The 22,476-nt window shown below is 57.0% G+C and overlaps 2 long non-coding RNA genes across 3 annotated transcripts; both read right to left on the reverse strand.

Moving 5' to 3' along the window:
* Positions 1 to 326: 326 nt before the first annotated feature.
* On the reverse strand, positions 327 to 16,998 carry LOC140640489 (uncharacterized). Its single transcript, XR_012037237.1, has 4 exons — positions 16,654 to 16,998; positions 16,344 to 16,414; positions 14,998 to 15,175; positions 327 to 1,220 (listed from the first exon to the last, which is right to left on the reverse strand). It is a non-coding gene; the product is annotated as an uncharacterized lncRNA (long non-coding RNA).
* A 720-nt stretch (positions 16,999 to 17,718) lies between these two features.
* LOC140640491 (uncharacterized) lies at positions 17,719 to 22,230 on the reverse strand. 2 transcript variants are annotated; one of them, XR_012037246.1, is made up of 4 exons: positions 22,153 to 22,230; positions 21,927 to 21,980; positions 21,093 to 21,219; positions 17,719 to 20,002 (listed from the first exon to the last, which is right to left on the reverse strand). It is a non-coding gene; the product is annotated as an uncharacterized lncRNA (long non-coding RNA). The 2 variants fall into 2 exon arrangements; XR_012037245.1 differs by lacking the exon at positions 17,719 to 20,002 and adding an exon at positions 20,018 to 20,187.
* Positions 22,231 to 22,476: the final 246 nt, after the last annotated feature.

Below are 22,476 nucleotides of genomic sequence, written 5' to 3' on the forward strand. Positions count from 1 at the left end.
TAGTTGTCATAGATTATACTTTTTAATACGCAATAGGAGCCACAATGTCTTGTTGATATTTTGTTTTAAGTAGTCACCTGTCTCTTAAGGAAATTAGAAATTGAGAAAAAATATTTTAATAGGTTTTTTCAATGTATATGGCAGAGTAATGTGAACATTTCACATACAGTAGCAATTTATAGTTCATATAAATTTTATATACTTATGTTTAATCTACAAAATGTGTAGAAGGATATGTATCAAACAAGTTAGAATGGTTTATTATTATTATTGTTTCTATTTGTATTTGGATGAAATGAGTATATGTGACATCTATAATTTAAGTATATTTAATCAAGTTTTAATCTTTAAATAACATTTATGAACCCACCGGAATGCCACAAATATCATTACAAAAAATCACACTTAAAGTGGGCTTTTGTTTAAAAAGAACATTTTTACATTTACTTTTTTTTACATATTCACCAGTTCCAATATTCTTCGCTACTTTTTGTAAATCCAATTTTTAATCCAGTATCATTTTCTTTCTACTTGAAGAACTTTCTGGGGCACCTGGGTGGCTCAGTAGGTCAAACACCTGCCTTAGGCTCAGGTCATGATCTCAAGATCCCGGGATAGGGCCCCATGGCAGGCTCCCTGCTCAGCAGGGAATCTGCTTTTCCATCTCTCTCTGCCCCTCTCCCCACTCATGCACATCTTGTCACTTACTCTCTCTCTCACACATAAATAAATAAAATCTTTTTTTTAAAAAAAAAAAAGAACTTTCTTTAACATTTCTTGTAGTACAGTATGCTGGTGTCTTAAAAATTCTTTATTTTGCCTTCATTTTTGAAAGATATTTTTGCAGAGTATAGAATTCGAGATTACAGTTTCTTTCACTATTTTAAATAGTGACTACTGGCTTACATTGTTTCCACAAAGAATACTGCTATCATTTTTGTATCATTCTCTCTATATGTCTCATTCTTCTCGGGCTGCTTTTGGGATTTTCTCTCTAATTCTAGTTTCAGAAAATTCACTGTCATGTGTCTTGGTGTGGTTTCCTTTGTATTTATCCTAGTTGGGACTTGTTACACTTGTTGCATTTGTAGAATTACAGTTATCAAATTTGGATGTGATGTTTCAGCTGGGCTTCCCAGGAAGAGCTCTTCCATCTTTGAGTATATGGGCCAATCAATGCATTATTCGTGACCACACTTCTTAGAATGCTGTCCAGGAGCCTGAACAGATGATTAAAGCTCAGTGTTAATGGTGCTGCGGTATAGGGTGGAGCCTGGTGAGAATCTCTGAGGTTCTCTCAGTTACTTGGAGAGTTAGAACAGCATTGCCACTGCCTCTGGGTACAGCTCTGGTGATGGAAACACCACACACTCCCCTGGATTCAGGAAGAAACATGAGTTCTTTGGAAAAGAGGTACAGTTTGAGCTTGGGGGACAGATGTCTCAAGCAGACCCATCTTCCCTGGGTGCTGTGGACACACCATGGCCACACAGGCATGGAAAAGCCCAAGCAAGTAGGAGGATAAGACTGCATTGCCTCTGGGGTCTCCCTCCCTATAAGATCTAGATCTGTTGGCACACACCCAAGTACCCTCCTGAGAAGCTAGCATTGCTGAGCACTTGACTTCTCCTGGTCACTTCTGTGTACCACATTTTCAGCTGTTCTTTTACCTCTCCTAGGCATTGGCCCAAATGTGGAACTCAGCCCTTTGTCTTTCTTTTCCATAAGAAACCACATGTGGAAGGCCCATGTCTGAGTATAGGCTCTACTAAAGATTAGAGGAGAGGAGCTGCTACATCACAGCTATGAGGACACCAGGGGTCAGACCTTCCTCAGCCCTCTCCACCCTTTCCTGCCAGGCCCCCAGACCCTCTTCCTTGCCTGCTGTTCCCCTCTCTTCCAAGGAGCCGATCCGAGGAATTTCTTCCCCAGAAGACACAGGGCTGGAACCAGAGTGAGCAACGGAGGTACTCAGCTCAGGTGCAAAATTGAAGTAGGGCTCGAAAACTCTGTGATAAAGACAAGCCACATCTAGTGTGATATTTTTAAAGTCAAAAGTAATGCAGAACAATGAGCAGCCCAATTCAAGAACGGGCAAAGGCCTTGAATAGACAGTGCTCCAAAGAAGTTACAGAAATGGCCAACCATCGTGTGAAAAGATGCTCAGCATCATTAGTTCTCAGAGAGATGGGCAAAGCAAAATCACAGTAAAATACCAACTCCACACCCACTGGGATTGGGAGAATTTAAAAAAAAGACACTTAAAAATGGAAAATAGCAAATGTTGGCAAAGATATAGAGGAACTGGAACCCTCGTGCACTGCTGGTAGAAATGCAAAATGGTGCAGCCGCTGTGGAAAACAGTCTGGTGGTTCCTCAAAATGCTAAACATAGAACTACCATATCATCCAGGAGTTCCACTTCTATGTAGACACCCAAAATAATTGCGGGGGGCGGGGGGGAAGAAACCAACCTCACAGCAGCACTATTCACAGTAGCCAAAAGTGGAAACAAACCCAAACTTCAATCAACAGATGAATGGATAAACGAGATGAGGTACCTCCATTGTATGGAGTATTATCCATTCATAGAAAGGAAGGACATCCTGACACCTGCTATAACATGGATGAACCTGGACAACACTGTGCTAAGTGAAATAGGCAGTCACAAAAGAAGAAAGATTGTATGATTCCACTTGTCTGAGGTCCCCAGAGTACACAAATTCATGGAGGCAGAAAGTAGAACAGGGGCTGGGGAGGGGGTAATGAGGAAGCTCATGTTTAATTGGGACAGAGTTTCTGTTTGGCAAAATGTAAAATTTCTGGGGATGGATGGGGGTGGTGGTTGTACAGCAACGTAAATGGACTTAATGCCATTGAATTATACACCTAAGAGTGGTTAAAATGGTAAAGTTTGTGTTATGTATATTTTCCCATGACTTAAGACAACAGTAATGCAAAAACTCCATGGTTAAAAAAATAATAAAATTTTAGGGACTCCTGGGTGGCTCAGTGGTTGAGCATCGGCTTTTGGCTCAGGGCGTGATCCCGGGGTCCTGGGATCGAGTCCCACACTGGGCTCCCTGCATGGAGCCTGCTTCTCCCTCTGCTTATGTTTCTGCCTCTCTCTGTGTCTCTCATGAATAAATAAAATCTTAAAAATATAAAATAAAATAAATAAAATAAAATTTTCAATAAATACAAGACCCATGCTACGACAAGCCACATTAGAGCCCAAGACAAAAACCACTCAAGACGGAGCCTGTCTTTATTTAAAATTTTGGCATTTTGCTCATCATAGGTTTTTTTGCATTCCTTTGAGCTTTATTACCATAGTCAAACGTGATTCCTTTGGGGCACTGAGATCAAGGATGCACCTTACATTCTCCTTCCAGTGTGAGTGCCCCACTCCCTCCACCCCACCCAGTTCTAGCCTGAGGAATCCCACCTCAGCCCCTGAAACTGTAACTCCATCCCTGGTCCTCCCCCAGGGCCGACCCCAGGAACCCCGTCTTGCCCCAGGCAGAGGGCATGGCCACTCCCTTCTTGGCAGCCGGGTCGGGACCCATCCTTTTTCTGTTTTTGGATTCCCCACTGCCATTAGGCCTCGGAATACAACCAAAGCCCTCTCGGACTATTCTTTAGTCTTAAAAAAGGAAGGAAATTCTGACACCTTCTACCAGTGGATGAACCTTGAGGACAAGGTTCGCTAAGTTAGGTAAGCCGGTCACAAAAACACAGGCACTGTATGATTGCACCTGCACAAGATAGCTCGAGGAGTCGAATTCTTACAGAAGGGGAGCCCCAGGGACTGGGGGGGGTGGAATCTGGGGGTGTGGGTCTGCGTTTAATAGGAGCCCAGTTTCAGTTTGGGGAGATGAAAATGTCCTGGAGACGGATGGTGGGTGAGGGCTCACACAGTAATGTCAATGTGCTTAGTGCCTTAGAGCTGTACACTTAAAAATTATTTTTTTAAGATTTTATTTATTTATTCATAAGAGACAAAGAGAGAGGCAGAGACACGGGCAGAGGGAGAAGAAGGCTTCCCTGGGGAGCCCAATGCGGGACTTGATCCTGGGACTCCGGGATCACGCCCTGAGCCAAAGGCAGACACTCAACTGCTGGGCCACCCCGGTGCTCCTACTTAAAAATTATTTAAAAAGTAAATATTAATATGTTCTACCACAATAAAAAAAAAAAAAGTAACAAGCAAACACACAAACAGCCTCCACCGTGGGCTCCTGGCTCTCCACGGAGGTTGTGCCCGACGAGCATCCAGGCGGGGCTTCCTCCACCCTTTGCCCTCTGAGCAACCTGGACCAACATCCCCGTCTCACCTGGCCACAGGCCACAGGCCACTGCTTGTAAAACAACAAAGGCAAATATTTTCTACCTTGACTTGGTAAAATATAAACAGAAAAGATCCAGTTTGATTTCTAGAGTAACTATGTTTTCTTCCTCCCAACACTGTTTCTGACCTTTGTGTTGTCAATCCTCCTTCATTCAGAAAACAGGCGGAGGACACCCCTCAAGCTTCTGCCGGGACTCACGCGCCAGTCACGGCTCCTGGGGGCCTGCGAGCTGTCCTCACACTCAGGCCCCCAGCTGCCCCGACAGGGAGCTTCCATGCCCATCGTCCTGAGGGTGCAGTGAATGTGCCCGATTTACCCAGCTGAGCCCTAGGTGTCCGAGTGACGTGCCCAATGTCACACAGCTGGCCAAAGCTCTGGCTTTGGGCTCTGGCCCTTCCTCCCTCCCCCACTGCCGCTCCCCACCCCCCAGACCTTCCGCCCTCCTTGTCCTAGTGCTGCTCGTGCATTTTAACAACACCCTCGGGTGCCCGGTAAGCCCACCTCCCTGCAAGCCTCCCCAGCCCTACGACAATCAATGCCCCCAAACAGGAGGCCAGGGCCTCCGCCTGGTGCCACCAGGGCCAGGGCCTGTTTCTTCCTGTAAATGAGGTTGGGGCCTTCAGGGCAGGGCCAGAACCCCCGATAATGAGGCTCAATGGGCCCCCAGGCTCCCGTCCTCTGCGTGGTCAGCGGGCCGTTCCCACAAGGCCCCACATCTCTGCTTGGTATGCGACGGGGGTCCCCGCCAGGGTCCAGCTGCCTTCCCAGGCCATTCAAGTCAACTCCAGCAAAGGCTTTTTGTTGTTATTACCACCCTCCGCATTAGCCGGGGCAGTTTTTGTCTTCCCAAATGGGAAAGTATCTTTTACTTTTCTCTTTTGACACTGACTATTTGGCCCAAAGCAGGAACCAATTAAATTAATTAATCCCCAGGCATTTTGCCGATGGAGAGAGCCGGCTCTTACACTCGCAGTTGCTCCAGAGGGAGCAAGCGGACTCTGCATCCTTCGTGGGGCTCTGACTCCTGGGCTGGTCAGCAAGCCCGAGACCCCAGGGCTTTGGCACAGCCCTCAGCGGGCCTCCGGCGGGGGTGGGGGGGTCATGTTCCAGGCCCCCCCGCCACCCGCCACCTGCCACACAGGGGACCTCAGGCCCTCCGGGCTCTCACATCCTCACCTCGGACACAAGCCAGACTGCAGCTCCGAGGGGGACCGCTTCCCACTTCCATGTACAATTAGCACTTTCTCTTAGAAGGGGGAATAAAGAACCCCAAACTCAGAAAGAGCACGGCCAGCCGAAAGGAGGTCCTCAAGGTGGAGCTCAGAGGCCCCCGGGGGCCCCCGGCAGGGGAGCCTGTCCTTCGGGGCTTCTCAGCTCCTGCTAAAGCGGTCCCTCGTCAAATGCATTTTCTTTCTGGACAACAGCAGAATTTCTTTGGCTCCGGCAGGGAGGAGCAGCTGTCCACACTGTTTATTCAGATACCATTCTGGCAATATTCAGAAGGTTGTTTTTTCTCTTCCCTGCAGGCTCTGAAACTATCCATGGGGCAGTTGGATGCACGTGTCTACACATGGCTTTCCAGAGTGGTGTCTTTGAAGAGCACATAAATCCTCTTCCAAGAGCCCTTTGCTGTGTTTCTCCGGGCGCCCCCCCTCCGCCGCCGCCTCCCACCCCCGCTAATGGGCATGTTTCTGCGAACACTGAAGACGGAAAACACGCGATTTTTGAATGTGTCTCTTTCATGGTCACACATTTTTTTTTTCCTTGTGCATCTTGGCTGATGCAGGATTTAAAATTCCCAGCAACTGCTCCCAGGTCGGTTTTCAAAGTGTTTTGCACCTTGGACCCCCACCCACCCCACCCCACCCCACCCCACACCCCCCAAAAAAGAAGAAAACCAGAGGACACTGGCCAGGGACTTGGAGCACGCCTCTGAAAGCATTTTTCAGTAAGTTTCATGGTTTTGCCTCTGGTTTCTCTTTGCTGCCTGGAGCCCTAGGCTCGCAGACCCAAGATTTGTTCCGCGGACTTGCACCCACGGTACATCTTGACAAGCACCAGCTTCCAGAACTTTGCACAACACTGTGACCACAAGCACTCGGGATATGTGAGGCCACGTCTCCCCGTTGTCTTCCGGCTCCTGGTCGTGTCCTGCACACTGCCCTCGTTGGGTGGCTCTTCCTCCAAACCAAGGGCAGACCCCGGGACGGGGTGCTCAGGACCCCAGCCTTCCCGGCCAGCCTCGCCCTACACGGCCCCTCCCTGGCCCTGCAGGCTGCTCTCAGAGGCTACTTCCCATCCCGCAAACAGCCCACACCCTGATTCTCGGCCTTTCCACTCGAGTTTCCTTCCAGCCAGCCGGCTGTGGCTCCAGCCCCATCTCGGCCCTCGGGCGGGAGTCTCCTGGCACCGTGCTCCCACAGCACCACAAACTTCGTGGCTCAAAATAACGCACATTCATGACCATAGGGTGCTGGATGTCAGGCCTCCTAAGGGGCCTCACTGGGCTAAAATCACAGCGTCAGCAGGGCCGGTCCTTCTGGAGGCTCTGGGGAGCAGCCACCCCCCTGCCATGTCCAGCTTCCAGAGGTGCCCGCATTTCCATGCTCATGGAGCCCTTCTGCATCTGCAAAGTGCATCATTACGACCCCTGTTTCCTCATCAAATCCCCCCTTCTCTGAGTCTGATCCCCCTTATAGGACCCTCGAGATCACACTGGGTCCGCCAGGATAATCTGCCTCCCCATGTCACCATCCTTAGCCCAATCACGTGAGCAAAGTTCCTCGGGCCTTTACTCAGCCGAGCGTGATGCACATCACCTGCCCCATTCCAGCTCACAGCCGACTCCCTTCCAGAACTTGCTCGATTTCCCAAAGCAACGCGTGAAGTAGCTGGCAAAAGCATCAACCCCCTGTCGCAGGGGGGCAGGCTGAAGCACGGTGCAAGCAGGACGCATGGGAGCCAGCCAGGCAGGAAGGGGGTGCTCAGGGACCTGCCAGGACTGTGGTCGGTGGCAGTGAGCCGTCGGCCCAGAGCTGCTCGGACGGCAGGCCTCCAGCCTCGAGGCAGACGGCCACAGGTGTGCAAGGGCGGGCCAGCAATTCCTTCTGAAACTAGTACATTCAAGCAGTTCAGCAGTTCAGAGTGCAGGCAGCTCATGGGTGGAAGGGAGGACCTCTCTTCTCCCCCCGGACCCACCTTTTTCCCACGGAGCTGCCTGAGGGAAGAGCACCGGACGCAGGGGCAGACAGACCCCAGCAAGGTAGCAGCTCTCATGCACGCATGCACACACGCAAACACACGCATGTGAGCAACTGGGCATCCTGAGCCTCAGATCCCGCCTCACCGTGGGCTATGCACAGATCCATACGTGCATGTTCCAAGCCCTGGGCCTCAGAGGAAGGGGCAGAGCATGTCCTCTGCTCCCTCTTCTCTGCTCAGCCCTGGCTGGAATGCAGACGGGATGGAGGGAGCTGCAGCAGCTGTCTGAGACCCTGAGCTCAGAGTTTCTCATTGAGGACAGCAGGGCAACAGGTGCCCCAGCATCCGGGCTTCTGACACTCAGTTGTCTCCATAGGACCCTGAACCACTTGTGTTTGGACTGTAATGTGAGAAAGAAATAAACTTGCATCGTGTTTAAGCCATTCTCGGGGGGTGGCGGTGGGGGGGATCTTTGTTCTAGCAGCAAGCCCTGACAGCAGCTTGACTAGTACCGATTCGGGTGCACAGGAGGGACAGGTGCTGCCCCCGTGGCTAGAGCCCCACAGGCTGGCCTCCATGATCCAGGACACGGATTGTGTGCACTCGAAAGCTGTAGAAATCTTCATAAAATCTTCCATAAAAGTGCTCCCACTGACGCTTAGAAGGCAGCCCACATCCTGATGGCCCCTGGAACTTTAGGACTGGTTTAAAAAACTCAGAATGTAGGTGTGGGGGCGCTGCTGTTCTCTGCCTTTGGGAAGTGATGTGGGAAAGCCACCCAGACGGCTTTGAAGACACAGTCTTGGTGGAAGAGAAGAGGCTGGTCCCAGGAGGAGTTCTCAGCAGGACGGGAGGCCCAGCCCCGGGGCCGTGATCTGAATGAGATGCTGTCTCCCTGCCCAAGCTGTTGGTTCAGGCAACAGACAGCAAGGCAGTTGCTCCTGAATGAGCAAGATGGGCCGAGAACAGAGGCCTGGAAATAAAAGGGGCCGAGTTTTTAAGAAAAAAAAAGCCAGGTCTGGACAAGATCTTTAAGTGGGGGTTACATGCAACATGACTAACCAGCTGTAACTAGACCAGAGATTTACTAGTTTTCGAAGGAACTGTGTCCCCAAATTCCCTGGCTTTCAAAAGCATGCTGTTGTTTGAAAACTACCCCCTCCAAGCAATCCCTGGGCACCCCAGGAATGTGGACATGGAAGTTGAGGGCATGCCTGCTTCAGGTGTGGGCTGAGGGAGGACAGCGGGGCAGGTACGCGCTCCCAGGGGACGGAGCCGGGACGGTGGGGGACAGCAGACAAGGTGTCCCAGCGAGCAGACACAGGGGTGCCCAAAGGGCCGTGGCCATGCTGGTACTTCCCATCTGTAGCTGAGAGCTCCCTGCTCGGGAGGGGTCACGTGGGCCTCGGAGTGCATCACCCACGGATCCTGGGAGGGACTTCGGGGCTGTGGCCACTGAGTGTGCTCTGTGGCACGGGAATCGTGTGGCCCAGAGGGCTGGACCGTGGCCTAGACAGTCAGGGGTCCCTCAGGCCACCAGCCCTTTCTCTCGCTTAGAGCAGAGTCCCTTGAGCTCAGCACCGAGCCGCCACCTACGATGACACTCTTGGCCTCCCTCACGGCAACCGTGACATGTGACCAACTTCCCGCTAACAGGGAGTGAGCAAAAGTCACACGCGTGGCTTCCTGGGGAACGGGCCGTGCGCCCCACTCTCTTTTCTCACGTCTCCCTGGCGACACTGCGGTCAGCGGCGGCAGGCCCGAGCTTCCTGAGCTCCCCGGGAGAAGGGACAGGAAGGCCGCAGAGCAGCCGTGGAGGCAGCCTGCACCCCGACACGGGCAGCGGCCACCTGCACCCCGCGGGGCTCGGAACTCCCAGGTTCTGCTCACGGGAGGCGGCATCTCTGGCAGCTGCAGAGCAGCAGGGTCTGCGGGGGGCGGGGGGCCCAGAGCGCAGGCCGCGGGGGTGCCTTGCCCGGTGCCTTGCCCGGTGTTCGGTTTCGTCCTCCTACCCAGGACCCCAGCCCTGGGGTTCTCGGTGCCCCTCAGGGAGGGGCCGCCCCATCGGTCTCCACCGGGCACACGTTGCTGAGCTGAGCCGTCACGGTCACAGCGCGAGGCTGCTGCCGCTGCAGCCCGGCCCCGGACGTCGGCGGGGTGAAGGCCTGGCCCCCCAGACTCCGGGCTCGCTGTGCGGGGAACTAGTCATCTGGGGCTCCGTGCTGTCGTCCGTAAACGTGGACGTGGCAATCCGTGCTGCCCCCCTCGGCTGTCGGGGTTCGGCAGAGTGACGCAGGTGGCAGTGATGTCGCCGACGGCCTCCCCACCCCCACGCTCAGAGTCCCGGGACCCCGAGCAGAAGGCAGGCGTGACGCGGCCCAGCCAGGAGACGGGGTGCAGCCCACGGAGCTCAGGAGGCGCACGAGGGAGAGACGCAATGTAAGGTGCCTGGAAGGGTCCCGCAGGGGGCACAGGAGAGGGGCTGGAGCACGTGGCGCCCGTGGCAGGGACAACACAGGTGGCCTGAGGTCAGCTAGAGGGGCCCCACTTACTTGGCTGGCAGGAGGCGAGGCCTCTGGCGCAGCCCTGGAGAGCTGTGACCTTGGGAAGGGGAGGACGATCCACACGGGGGATGGGGGCGGCAGGAGGCTGGGTGACATCCGGTCCCCCTCCTGATGCAACCAGACCTTCCCCCCCACCCCCCGCCTGGCTGTGCCCCAGCGGGGTCCTGGCGGGGCCGCAGGCTTTAGGGGAGCAGGGATGCATCGGAGGCATCTGTCCCTTCTCTGAGGTCTTTGTCCTTTTGGCGGCCTCCTGACCTGTGTCTCTGCCACCACGCACGGCAAGAGGACCTTGTCAGGCCTGTGCCGAGAGTCCCCCGATGTCTCTGCACCACGTGGTAAGTGCCTCGTGAACATTTGGTGGGTGAGGGCCTGGCACACAGTAGGTGCACAGTCTACGTGTGAGGGACGAACACAGTGGGCGCTCAGCATATGCTTGCTGTGAGGGCCTGGCACACAGTAGGCGCTTTCACTTTGGCCAAATCAGCCCTTGGTCTCCTGCCCGGAGAGGGTCTGGGGGCTCCCAGGCCTGACCCACTGTGCGCTCCCCCCTGGGAGACCTTGGTCACCTGGCTTCTCCCTGCCCACCTCTGCCGGGATCGGGGTGTCCTCAGGGGACCCCGAGAAGCGGGTGCCACAGAACTGGGAGGCAGTGTTCCTTTCTGTCTTCACATCGGGCTAAGACTCAAAACAAAACTGTCAGATTTCAGAACATTTCACAGCGGCAAAAATAACTGCACTTGGGGAAAAAACATGCAGACACTTCTCAAAGTCATCTAGTCGCTTCAACAATGTGCCAAAAGCTTCTGGAATTGACAGGTTCGGTTTGCCACGCACCAACTGTGCCTACCCTGCCAGCCTCATCTCCCGAGGCCCCCCGAAGCCCCCGAGGCCCCCGTGTGCCAAAACCTCGGCACAGAAGACGCAGCGGGGGAGACGCGCAGAGCCACCTTTGTCTGGTGCCGGTTCAAACACCGTCCCCAGAATTCACAAGCCTCGGAGGCCGAATCCGAGGTGACAGAGGCGGGGCAGGGAGGAGAAAGGCCACACGGGGAAAGGACCTGATGATGCGCGGCACACGCACCGTTGACTATCTCCCTGGCTCCTCTCGGCCACCTTGCAGAAAGGTCTCCCCGTTTCAGAGACAGGCAAGTGACGCACAGAGACGTCACTCAGGCCAGGGGCCGCCAGCCCCTCCTGGGAAGGAGCTCCTGCCGTCCTCCCACCCTTCTCTCCTCCTAGTCCATAGTAAGGAAAGAGGGAGCCAGGCACGCACGGCCCAGACCAAAACTATGTTTCCAGCGTCCTTGGCAGCCAGGTGTGGCCACATAAGGAAGTCTGGTCCTTGGGCACGACTGTAGCCAACTTCCTGGTTGTGCTCCCCCCTCCGTCTGGGATGGCAGGAACTCAGGCAGCCACCTTAGACCCGTGAGGACAGCAGAGCCACGAGGCAGAAGGAGCCTGGGCTGCCAACCCCGTGGAGCCGCCGGGGGAGCCTGGACCACGTCCACTGGCTCCTCGGGCAACAGAGGAGGAAACCCACCTAAACTAGGCATCCGGCAGCAGGTCCGTTGGGCCAGCTAGTCCTGTGGTTCTGTATCAGGAGGCCAACCAGGGGGAGTCTTACAGATGCTGAGGAGCCTGGATCTTCTCCCGGGCGTGGGGGGCCAGCAGAGAGGAGGGTTCTAAGCAGGGCACTGATTTGATCCCACTGGTGTCTTTAAAACATCCTGCTGGCTGTTGTATCCACGCAGATTGCAGCAGGCAGTTTGGCCTCTGAAGTCGGGGCGGTGACAGTGCTTAGACCAGTATGGTGGCAGAGGCGGAGGGAGATAGATCCAGGACACATCCCAGAGGAGGGAGGGCACACATGGAGAGGAGACAGGGGGGCCCACACTTGCCCCGAGCAGCTGGGGCGACAGACACCAGCTCAGCAGGGCTGCTCCAGGTCTCGGCTCAGGGGGCGAAGTCTGGGGCGCCTGTGAGGTGTCCAAGGGGAGGCGTCCAGCAGGCAGGTCAGGATTCCAGAAGGTGGGGTGGAGGCATAAGCGGGGGACTTAGCAGCTTGAGGTTGGTTAGTAGTGAATGCCAGGAAAGAATGGGGTCAGAAGATCCCAACAGGAGGGCCTGAGGAGCGCCAGCATTGGGGGTGGCCGAGGGGTCCTCGGAGGAGTCTGGGGGAAAGCCGCCAGCAGGGCAGGGGAAGCCACCTGAGGGTGGGCTCCAGAAGTCGAGAGGGAGGGGTCCCCTGTGTCAGGACAGCCAGCGCGGGCCATGCCGGAGGAGGCCTGCCGGGCACCTCCTTACAGAGCGGCCACCGGACCCCTTGAGACAGGGGCCACTGGGGAAGGAGGGAGCAGCAGTCGGGCTGCAGAGGACTGGGGAGCGGGGCTGCAGCGGGGTCGTGCCCTGCAGAGGCTTTCCCTGGGACAGAGCGGGTGTGGACAGCTGGCGGGAGCAGGTCCCCGGGGAAGGTCCTGGGGAGCCCTGCAGAGCCTGGGGTGCAGGACGAGAAGGCTGCTTCGGCGCTCCGTGTTATTCCAAGTCCCTGGTTTTCCTGCCATCCTCTGTTCCAGACTGATTTTTACCAGACGTTTTTCTTAAATGCAATCTTTCATAGTCTCGCTTTTTAAAACTCGCTTTTTTTTTTTTCCCTAGGCAATATTCTCAGTGAAATCGCAGGTTTGATGGGTTAACTTTTTTGGTGTCATTCGCATGACACCAAATCCACGGCTACGTGAAAGGTCCCTCGGCGCATCTCAGGGATGGTCTGGGGACCCACCGGGGTCGGAGATGGGAGGAGGACCACGGGCCGTCCCTGGTGTCAGGTGACCCAGGGCGAACCTGCCTCACCTCTCCCCAGCAGGGTGACCTCAGGCAAGTTATGTAAGCCCTCCAGGCTCCACCTCCATACACCAGAGACAACACTCGGCTATCTCAAGAGTGGGCGTGAGGAGGGAGAGAAATAATCCATCCAGACCCTCAGCAGAGTGGGCACTCGGGCCGAGAGGCGCCGGGCTCAGCAGGATGGTCCCCGGGAGGCTTTAGGAAGATGCCGCTGAGCCAGGATCCCCTGCGCCCTCCCGGCGCCCAGCCCGCCTCGCTCCGCCCGGGCCTGCAAGGGCCGTACTAGGTTCCAGCCAGGCTCTGAGCACAATCACCCCCCAGGAGCCAACCACGAGCAGAGGAAGACCTGGTGTGCCAGTCTCTGCCACCCCCACGCCCGTTGCCATCGGCCTCTCGGAGACCCTACAGGGCAGGATGCTCGCCCCGCGGACCAGCCCTGCCAGGCGGGCCAGTGGTTAGACGGCTGGGCACGCAGGCCGGAGACCCCATCCCGCCCATTTTTCACCGTGTCTCAGTTTGGTTGTCTCTGAGCTACCAGGAGCTGCAAATAAAACCTCAGTCTTCCTTTCTGGAGCTGCCTCCTAAATTCTCGACTTGTAAGGCGCGGGGGGGGGGTGGGCAACCGAGGCAGAGAGCATGACAAAATTTCAGAACAACCAGCATGCTCTGCCCCTGCCTGTGGAAAACGAAGCCCCGAGAGCCAGGGCCTCCGGGCCATCCCCCAGCAGTGACGACGTCGGTGGACCGGGTCTCAGGGAACCATCCTCCTGGGGTCTCTTCTCCCCAGGGAATACCCTGGCACCACGTAAAAGGGGATCCTGTCGGCCTCGCCTCTCTCTCTTCTCTGCCAAGTTGACAACTGGTTCCAGGGAAGCCGGGCACCCACGGGAGGCGCCGGGGCTGAGCTGGTCTAACAGGGACCTTCCTGCACCGGCCGAGCCCTTGGCACAGGGAGCCCCGTCCCGTCCGCCTCCGGTACCTGTGGCACCGGAGCCCCAGGCCAAGGGCTCCCGAGGGGCCGGCCCTCCACGCAGATAAGGAGTGTCTGCGATTAGCATGTGGTCATTTGCCCCAGGACGCCTGGCTCTTGGGCGCCGGGGACACCCCCTGCCCTCTAGGGCCTCTCGAGGCCTCTGGGGCAAAGGTGAGCCTCCGCCCAGCCCTGTTTCCATTCCTTCAGATTCTAAATTCACAGGGTCCAAAGAGCAGACCCAAACATACTTCTATAAAAATGTGTTTGAAAAGAACATTCTCTACTCACGCTGGCCCTCTGCCTGCTTCCACTTTGGGGTTCTGGGCAGACTTTTAGAAGCAAACCTCTCACCAATTACCAAGAGCAAAACAACTCCCAGAAGATCTCAGCTGGTGCCAAGCAGAGCAAGGAACAAGCCCCTTTTGCAGAGAGTTTCCGCTCGGCCTCTAGAAATCCCCGGAGATGCACATCGGGTTGGCCCTGGCCACGTCCAGAGCTGACCCAGTCCCCTCTACCCCGTGCCCCCGCCCACTCCCTGCCCCAGCCGTCTCTTGCCTTCCCCTCAGCTCCTGGACCAGAAGGAGCCCCTGAGCTGCCAGCAGCCAAGCCTGAGTACCCGGGACCCCCAACACATGAGTCCAGAAGTTCCACATAGACAAGGGTGCTATAGCCAGCTCGGGCTCCCCCAGGGCCCACCCTCTGAGGTGCAATCGCCCCCCCTCCCATCACCATCACTGTGGCTCCTTGGGTTCTGAGCAACACAAGCCAGGACTCATTTCTACACCACACGAGGATGCTGAGCATTCTGGGGCAAGGCCTTGTACCCCGGTGCCCTGAGGCTGCCAAGGAGGGGAGGGCTCCGGGAGGCCGTCTCTCCTCATCTCCCTCCACCCTGTTGCGGAGCACTAAAGGGAAAAGTGGGAGGAAGGCCCTTCAGATGTGCTCTGCTCACGGCCAGGGCCGGGGAAGTGGGCCTCGCCGTGTCCCGGAATGATCCCAATACGCTCCGAGCTGGGCCTTTCAGGAGCAGATTGGAAAATCCCCCGGAGCGGGTGGGGCCTTACCAGCTGCTTGGGAAAATGTCTTTTCAGAGCTTCAGGGCGTCATCTCCTTGCTTCCCTCTCATTCAGGCTGCAGACTGCATAGCCCTGTGCTGCAGGCCGGAGGCTGGGGCCCCCGAGAGGAATCCAGCCCAGCCCCTCGTCCTGCTGGAGGAGCCTCCACCCAGAGCAGGAGACAGTCCTGACGGGAGACAGCAGTGGTCACGCAGGATAACTCGGGGCTGTGCACAGGGTGCAGCTTTGAAGGAGGGAAGGGGTCAGGGAAGGCTTCCTGGAGGAGGCAGCTTCTGAGGATCAATCGGGAGTTAACTAGAAAACAACTCGGGAGGGACATCCCAAGGGGTGGGAGCAGAGGCGTAAAGATCCCAGCTGGAAGCAGAAGCAGCCTGTGAGCAAAGCTAGGACACAGCCTGTGCAATGGTGAGGACAAAGGCAGGTGGGCGCCCGGCGGAGAGGTACGTTGGGTGGACTCAGGGGCCAGTCCAGAGGGCGCCTCTGTGTCACATGAAGGAGTATGGGCTGTATTTGGAGAGCAGCCGCGAGCCATGGAGGGCTTTCAGCCAGCGTTGACCCAGCCTGGGTTTATGTCTTGGAAAGTCCACTCTTACGGCTGCCAGGCGTCGGGCAGCATGAAGGGACGCACGCCATGGGGATGGGTGGGAGGTGGAGGACCGGGACTGTCCCTTCTGGATCCACAGCAGTATGTTCCCAGCCCTTCTCCCAAGCCCCTTCTCCAGCCTCACAGTCCTCCAAACTTGCCATGATTTCTCCACCTCTGAGCCTTTGCATATGCTGTTCCCTCTGCCTGGAGTGCCCTTCCTTGCCTTCTACCCGCAGAACATGTGCTCAGGAGCAGCGAGAATGTCCATCCCGGTGTGCCTCCCTGCCCACCCCTCTTCTGGGAAGTCTGTTGCTCCTTTAGACGGTTCCACCGGAGGCATGGCCGGGCCCCAGCTGTGATAATCCTCTGGTCAGGAAGCAACCTCCCCACCAGACTAGATGCCCATCAAGGGCAGGGATGTGCCTCATGTCCCTTTGGATCCTAAGTCCTCAAGCAGGGCAGGCACACATGGGGTGGACTCTTGGGAAGCACCTGGAAGGCTGGCAGGGCATCCTGGGAGACCTGAGTCCCGTGAGCTCAGCTCTAGCTCACCCCAGAGCAGTTCAGCCTCATGCGGGTGAGCTCAGTTGGTATGCCCTGCATTTCTCAGAGCGGGGTGGCAGGGACCAGCTAAGTGCTTGTCAAACCATCTCCCTTCCCCCTCGGCAAGCCAGATCTCAGCACTGTGCCGAGTTGTGCCCAACACAATGTGAGAACCCACCCTTCTAGCCTGGCCCCCAGCGCTCACCCAATCTGTCTCCTCTTCCTGCCCCTCACCAGCTGGCTGGATGGAGACAGTCCAGTGGGAGGCCCCAGGCCCTGGGAAGAGTAAAAGAAGGTACCGTCAGGTGCCCCCCAGCTTCCCTGAGGGAAAAAAAAACATCCTCTCCAGCCTCTGGACATGCCCCAAGTGCCAGCTGTTGCCATTCAGTCAAATAGGGCTTCCTCACCCCAGGGTGGCCCATATTCAGCAAGTGGTCACCAAGCGGCTATACAGGACCAAGCCATTCACCCCAACACGAGACAACTCTGAACGGCCATCCCAGCCTTAGACCTACCTCCTCGAGTCTCCTCCAAGGGTCGCCCTGGGACAGCAGCTCTTTCTGCCCGTCCCCTGTGACTGACCCAGAGCACCCCCACACACCTTCCTCCACTTTGAAGTCTGGGTCCTAGGGAACAGCCTCAGTTCTCACAAGAAAATGGGAGCTGGGAGAGGGCTCACCCACTGGCTGGCTGTCTTTGAGGAGCTACTGCTGCCAGGAACTGGTGCCAGGAGGTAAAGGCCGGAGAACTGCAATTGTCCAGAGGATCACCAGGTGGACTGGGCTGGTCTGCCAGTGGGCGGACATGTGTGGGGGTGGAGGAGTCGGGGGGTGGTTCTCAGGCTCTGGAGGGGAATGGGGAGCTGCTGCAGGGGGAGTGGAAGCAGGTGGCTGATGCTTTGGGGAAACCTGACATCATATATGGGGAAACCACAAGCCCCCCCTCCCCCCCCGCCCCTGGCAGGCTGTAACTCCCAAGACTTAGTGATATGAGCAGTCAGGCTCCAAAGGTTAAGCTCCCAACACAGGCGGGTCTGCTCTGACAAACTCAAGGCTGTGATTGGAAAATACTAAGATCTCGACAAATGGTGTAATGGCTTCTGAGTTGATGCACCCGAAGCCTTGAGCCCCTAGCTCAAGAGTCCCCTAAGCTCTCCAAGCTGGCAAAAGTGGTCTGTTTGTTCCTACAAAGGACAAATGCTCCCACTTCCTTAAAAATGTCATTACAGGACAGCTGGCACTCCCCCAAAATTCACCCCACCTCCCCTTCTGGCCACCAGGCTAATGACTCAGGCTATGTCACAACATAACTCATCCAGGGTCATGAGAGAAAGAGAACGGGACGGTCTGAAGGTGCTAGACCAACGGGGGAAATGCCAAGTTGGATAAGGGAGAACTTATCTCTTTCAGAGCATGTTTGCAGGATGTAGCATGTCACATCCTGGCAAGGAGCGTGGGGGATGATGCCAACACATGGAACCAATGGCGCTCAGCAGCATGGGGGAGGGCTGGCCTCTGCTAAGGGAGGTGGAGTTGCTGTGGTGGATGGTGGAAGGACTGAGTGAAGGTTCAGAGGGGTGGATGTGCTACGATGGATAGAACAGGGAAGGCTAGAGCATCCACCAGATGACTGTGTTCCATGGAAGCATAGTTGAGAAGCTCCGTGGTGGTGCCTGTCCCCCACAAGCCAGGGCTGATGGTGGGAGGTGATGCCTCAGAAGCAGGCTCACTGATGGCAATGAGGGTCTTAGGGCCCTAGAACAACAGAGATGAGGTGGCAGGGGGTAACCATCGGAAGCTGGAGACAATTACTGTAATGAGCATTGGAGTCTGAGGGGCAGCCAGTGGGCTCTGGAAATGGTCAATCTGGCTAATGGATCACGGGGTCCCAGCTGGGCAGCCTATCAGGGTAGAGTTCAATCTGTACAATTAAATCAAGAATGAGTGATCAGGATGCTGAAGGCAGAGCCCCAACAAAAAGCCATGATTCCTTGCTCGGTTGCCATTCTGAAGCCAGTTTCCAGGCCGGAATCCATTGACAGAAGGTGAGCCAGTCTCCAGGAAGAAGGACCTTGGGCCACCGTGAGTGTACATGTCATGACACCCGTCCTTCCCCAGAGGAGTGAAAGGGCAACAACAGAGTATCCTTACATGGGAAAAGAACACCCAGTCACGTGGAAGGCTGCTGGACACAGGGTGCGAGTTGACGCTCTGAAGACTGGATGACTCCAGTGGGGGAATGTGGGTGGTGGGGGGCAGGTAGTAATTGGGGTCCCGACCCAAGTGTGGTTCCCTGGGTCTGTGGGCCTCTCCAGGCTCCCCAGTGGTTATTTCCCGGGTTCTTCAATGAAGAACTCAAATAGACCTATTTGGTAGTTGGTACAACCCCCACTGGGCCAAAAAAATAAACCAAAAACAATATCGCACACGAGACGATGGCACAGATGTACCATGAAGGGCCAAAAGGATGTGGGAGTGGTGGTCCCCGATGCATCTCCAACCAGTTTGCCCACCTGACCCCAGGACTGTCTGGTGATGGGTCTCGGATGGTGGCATGGATGGGTACCAGCTCAGCCAAGTCGTTGGCCCAGCTGCGAGCCCCGCGCCCAATATGGTCCTTGCTAGATGAACGCGGCCTCGGGTACTTGGTAGAGACCCATCCCTCTTCTCACCCCTGTAAGAAAAGATGATCCGAAATAGTTCTTAGTGACTTGCAGTGAGTAACATACAGCTGGTCCTGCACCAGGGCTCCAACCCCTCTCTCTTCTCTGTCACCTTCTGGCCACAAGTCTCCGTCATATTACAGGCTGCACATGCCCTAGAAGATGACGTCGGTCCACTTCCACCTCTGGCCCAGCCGACGCCATCGCTGGATGTCCAACCTGCCAGCAGGAAGGATCAAAGGTGCGTCCCCAGGGCGGAGGCATCCCTAGGAGAAACCCATCAGTCTCCGAGAAGCAAGCCAACTACCCTGGACCTCTTCCCTCCCGGAGGAGGCGATGATGAATTTTGACAGGAACTGAGAAATATTATGGGTGGGGGTTGCCTTTTCTTGCCACAGGGCCTCCGTGAGCATCGGAGAGCTCACAGGACTCAGTCCGCTGACATGGGACCCCGTGTAATGTCACGTCAGACCAAAGACCTGCGTAATGGGAAAGGCGGAGCTGGAGGGGGGCGAGGACGGTGGCATGTGCTCATGCTGCAGATGAGGGCGCTCGGAGGCTGCCACCTGCTAGAGGGATGGCATGGCCCGGCCGCCGCAGAGCCTCCCGGGACGCAGCACACGCTCTCACTCAGTGACCTTTGCATCATTCTGTGTCCCCACTGGATAGAACATGTGGGTCCGAGAACGAAGAGGAGGGAGCAGGAGCCGCCACGTTTACTGTCACTCCCCGGACACATTTGGGGCATCTGTGTTTCCTGTCCATGAGGCTCAGGGCTCTGTTAGAGCTGCCCCTGGGGACACGGTACGAGCTCCACTGAACTCTAAGCCACGCCGATGCCACACTTGGGCTTCTTGTGCCAAAGGACCAGCCGGGAAGATGAGCCGGCGCCTCTTGGAGCACCTTTGCCCGGTTTGGACGGCGACATGGCAAGGGCAGCCTGGAAGGGACGCGACGACCTGGGCCCCAGACGCTCCAGGGCTGACAGTCAGGGGAGCCCACAGGCAAGCCCCCAATAGGGCAGGGCGCTAGCCCGGGCTCAGGGGATCTAGAACAGAGCAGGGAGGGCGAGGATGAATGCGCGGTGCGGCCTGAAGACCAGCGTCGGCGGCGGGGCTACAGGCTCCCCGCTGCCCTGCCTCTTCCGAGTCTCTGTTAGGGACACAGGCTCCTGGATCCTGAACAAGTGGCTCCCAGGACTTCTGTGAAGAGGCAGATTTTTTTTATTATTATTATTCATGAGAGACACAGAGAGAGAGGCAGAGACACGGGCAGAGGGAGAGGCAGGCTGTCCATGCGGAGCCCGATGCAGGACTCGATCCCGGGACCCCGGGACCATGACCTGAGCTGAAGGCAGATGCTCGGCCGCTAGGCCGCCCAGGCGTCCCTGCAAGGAGGCAGATTTGAGCAGCACAGGAGCCGCCTGCGGGAGAGGCCGCCACGCACTGCCCGGGTGCCCCTGCGGGACAGGATGTCTCCCGTGGACGCCTTCAGCCCTTAGCCGAGGGAACATGGGCGCCGAGAGAGCCTGCCCGGGTCACACCCCCTTCTGGAGGGGCAGCCCGCCCGCACCCCACGACTGGTCCTGGTCGGTGTAAGAGGAGGAAGCCGCCCTGCAGACTCAGGGCCAGCTCCTCACCCCCCGTGGGCCTCGATCACAGTTCAGCGTCCTCTCTCCCCTTCCACAGGTGACTCTGCTCCCCTCCTGTCCCAGTGTCCCAGTGACCCCATGGAGCACAGCACCGTGCCCCGCACACCTGCATGGCTGCTGACATGAGCAAGGAGAGACCCGTGTCCTGCCGAGCTGCTGAGCCAGGAGGTTGGTTGGTAAGCAGTGAGCCTGCCCTGACTCCTTTCTGGGGGAATGCGGGACTCACCCCGCAAGCAAGCGAAGGGATGCCTGGGAGCGCTCAGGGCTGGCACTCCCCATCCCAGCCAGGTGACGAGCAGGGTCCTCTCTGCCCCTGGCAGGGAGTTCTCAGCCCCCGGACCCCCAGAGCCCTCGCGGGGAGGGAGGCCTGAGTGGACCCCCGTCTACGCCTTTCCCTGAGCTGCCCCCCCTTCCTTCCCCACGGCGCTGTGTGGGAGCCTCTCCCCTGGGCGGCCAGCACCCCAGCACCCCCACCCCCGCAAGGAGCCAAGGCAGGCCGCCCATCCACCCGACAACAGTTCAGGGGCGAGGTGTGTCTGGGTCTGTCTCTCCCACTGAGAGCAGGAGCCCTGAGGGCTGGGGCTGTGGCAGATGCACCTGTGGGACCTCAGCACCCAGGACGGGGTGAGGCACTCAAATACCTGTGGAGGAATCCAGAAAGCCTCAGTTTCCACATCTGTGCCCAATGCCCTCAAGCAGCAGACCTCTCAGCAAACACACCCAGGGTCTGGTCAGGGCCAGGATGTCCTCTAGGGCCCGGAGAAATGCCTGCAGATTTGGGGCAGGCGTGCAGATGAATGGTTGGGGGGTCCCCAGCCAGGCCCCCTGGGAGCCAAGGTCCCAGGCCCCCTGCCCGCCCTCCAGCCCGAAGCCTGGTCATTCCCCTGACCCAGAAATGTCACCCTAGCCTATTGTACAAGACAGCACCAGCCCCCAAGGTGGGTCTCCTGGTACCCCCCAGGTCTTGGTCCAGCCCCAGTGTCCCCAGTAGCTGGATCTCCGCCCCTCCCTGAGTCATGGAGGTGTAAAGTCACTGCCCAGGGGCCGGGGGTGAGTTGGGCAGCTCCTGGCCACTTTCGGAGGAGCGTGCTGCATAAACATTCCCGCCACTAATGAGGCCTTCCAGAGACGCTGCTCCCAGGGGACCCCGGCTTCCTGCTCCCACTGCTCTGGTGTGGGAACAGGGGCGCCCCAGAGACCTTCTTGTCGGGGAGAGGTCGGAGTCGTGGTGGGCAGGCCGGGCGGTGCGTCAGGCAAGGCGGAGGGCTGCTACCCACCCCTCCCAAAGCAAGCCCACACCGAGCGCCTGCTGTCTGCCAAGCCCCGGGTGGGTGCAGGTGGGGCAGGTGGTCACAGAGCTGGGGGACGGAGGCGGCTGGGCTCGGACTCGGCCTGGCTGGTGTCCCCCTCCCTCCCTGCAGCTCCACGCCGGGATATTGGAGTCCCTTCCACCAGGACACCCTGGAGCCCACGACCTTGGAATGAAGCAGAGGATCAATGTCCCATCTCCATCTGCAGCTTTGATTCTGCTGGAAAAAAACAAAAAACAAAAAACCTCTAAGCCTTGAGTTTCTGTCATCCGCTTGGGACCCCTGCCTGGCAGATATGTGGGGACCCCGGCTATGCCTCACACAGCTTCAGTGGTCCCGAGCAAGGGCCTGCGCCTCTCTGAGCCTCAGCCCCCCACCCATGGAGGCTCACCATGGCCCCAGCGCACGAAAGCCTCAATAGGCACCCTGCGTGGACCGAATCTTCCTCCAAGTAGCACCCGGTTTGCTGAGTGGATTGGTTGGGGCAAGTCTGGGACGGCAGCTGGGACTCATCACACAGGGGGAGGAGCCCTTTCGATCAGAGCTCACCCTCTAAAGGTGGTAAGTTCTCCAGCTCGGAGCTGGAAGCACCCAGCGAGGAGATGGGGACCGGCACCAGGCCCCCTGGGAGAGCACCCACGGAGCCCCGGGCCCACGCTGGGGCTGTGCACACCCGGTCCGAGAGGTGAAGGGACAAAGCACGGAGGAGGCTTTG

This window comes from Canis lupus, chromosome 9 (genome assembly GCF_048164855.1).
Source record: "Canis lupus baileyi chromosome 9, mCanLup2.hap1, whole genome shotgun sequence".
Classification (NCBI taxonomy): Eukaryota; Metazoa; Chordata; class Mammalia; order Carnivora; family Canidae; genus Canis; species Canis lupus.